The sequence below is a fragment of the Octodon degus genome, unplaced genomic scaffold (genome assembly GCF_000260255.1).
Source record: "Octodon degus isolate 3935 unplaced genomic scaffold, OctDeg1.0 scaffold00122, whole genome shotgun sequence".
NCBI lineage: Eukaryota > Metazoa > Chordata > Mammalia > Rodentia > Octodontidae > Octodon > Octodon degus.
In genome coordinates, this window is record NW_004524698.1 from 6,963,887 (window position 1) to 6,966,245 (window position 2,359).

Genomic DNA, 2,359 nt, shown 5'->3' on the forward strand with positions numbered 1-2,359 from the left:
ATATATATATATATATTGTATTTTAGGGAAAGGTCTACATGGTGTTCTCCTACAGATCAAACTCATAGTGATCTGCCTATTTACAGTATTTACAGCCTCCCAAGACCTGGAATTACAGATGTGTGTGTCACCACACCCAGTCTCAATTGTCAGTCTCATCACACCTTGAGGGCAGGGCCAGCATGGCAGGCCCCTGATCAACCTCTGACCCCTACACCTGGTGCTTTAATCTGCGAAGCTATTTGGCCAGCCCTAAGAAGCAGGATTTTAATTGCTCTTCTACATTGAGCTCAAGGGGTCAAACACGAGGACCCTCAACTTGCCTGATGAAATGGTCTGGAGAAGACTCAGTGATAGAGCACTTGGCCAAGAAACACAAGGCCTGGGTTCAGTTCCCAGCACTAAGGAAAACTAAGAGGACATGAATGGTCAAAGTTCTGATGACCTTTCCCCAAATTCTCCTACAGGCAGCAGCGATACAGGAGAAGACTGCAGGGTTGAGCATGCCTGCAAGGACATTCTCTAGGCCCTGGTCAACCTGTCAGACCTTCAGAGCAGAGGGGTGACATCTTTGTCTTGTGTCTTAGAAAGATGCTTTTGTCTCCTACAGAGAATAGCATGAAGGAGTGGAAAATCTGTGTAAAAAACTGTGGTGTACGAGACAGGGAAACACAATATTCCAGAGTCTCAACTAAAGAGCTCAAAGGAAACTATACTGCCAGACATCTTGCAGTGAATTTTTCATAGTTCTGTTCCTCTCTTCTTTTCTCCTCTCCATTTTGTTGTTCTAATTAATTAAATTTCTTGGTACATTTGAGATATATATCATGATACATTCGCCATATGGTTTCATTTATTGTTGATTTAAGGTCCTGCTGAATTGCCCAAGTGATCTGGTCCTTACATCATCCTGCCTCAGCTAGCTGCACACCTTGAAACAAATTTAGCAGATTTCTGGTGGTAGAAAAAGACAGTGGAGAAGTGGCTGCGCTTGCCCATGTTGACCTCCAAGTCTGCCATGAGAGCAGCCACAGCACCTTGAAGGCAGCAGGCCACCCCCAGGAAGAGGATGGATTTTTTGTGTCCACATTAAATTGGAAATAGCCTAGTCCCATGACCCACATGAGCACACATAAAAACATGTAGAGGTCCCCACTAGGCCATGGATCTCAACAAATAATACTCCATCAAATAGTATTTCAAGCACAATTAGCTATTTAAAACAAATATGTATATTCAAGAGCCTCAGAACTGGCAGGTATTGCTAGAAAGATTCTTGCCTCATCTGGCCATCAATGGGACTGGAGCACCAACAGAGGCAGGTGGTCTTCATGTGAGAAAGGCTTCTCTTCCACTTGACAGGCCAGGCCAGGTGTCTTCACAATGCCTGTGAATGGGATGAGAAACACTGTGGTTTGCTCTTGGGAAGGATCAGGGCCATGAAAAACCCATCACTCCAGTGCATGGCAGGTGATCCTGGAATCCTTCAACCCCTCTCTCTGCTTTCTTCCTTCCAGGAGCATTTCCTAAACAGCTGCATGTGCTCATCCTGGGTTCCCCCCAAAAGCTTACAAGTCCCCACAGGTGACCATCTATGTACCAGAAACCAGAAAATCTGAGAATGTTGAAAACAGTAAACAAATAAGTTAGATACTCAGAGAATGCAGAGGTGACAAAGGACCCATCCTGAAGGGAAAGAACAGATTTGGACACTCAGAGAGGAAAAAGTACAATTCCAGCAGGACAAGAACCAAGGGGTACTGTAGCCCTGAGCAGTGAGGAATGGGTTGAACAGCAGGTGGCCCTTGACCTCCACACCTGGACCTGGCCCCCTGGGCCATAGGAGCTCTTGTCCTTGAAAAGTTCTTGTCAACACAAATAGTTAGAGTGGGATAATCCTGGAGCAGAAAAATGTCTAAAGGTCAGGGTGAGCTGGGCGTGGTTACACATGCCTTAGGGTTACACATGCCTTAGGTCCTAGCACTCCAGAGATCCAGTCAGGAGGATGTTTTTTAGTTCTAGGCCTACCTGGGCTCTTAGTGAGTTCAAGGCCAACATTGTCAACAAAGTAAGACCCTGTCTCAAAAACACAAGAGAAAGTGTTGGGTGTGGTGATGTGCACTTACAGTCCCAGACCTTGGGAGGCTGAGCCAGAATTCTTACAAATTTGAGTGCTAGCCCAGGCGGCACAGTGAGTTCAAGGCTACTATGGACTACATAGCAAAAAAAAGGCACAAGAAACTAAACTACCTGCAGGTCAGGGTGTAGACACCCTTGAGTAAAAACCTGGAGAAATGAGGGGCACCAGGACAGAGATGGGTGACTGCCTAAGTCTAGGACACAACACCAGGAGAGACAG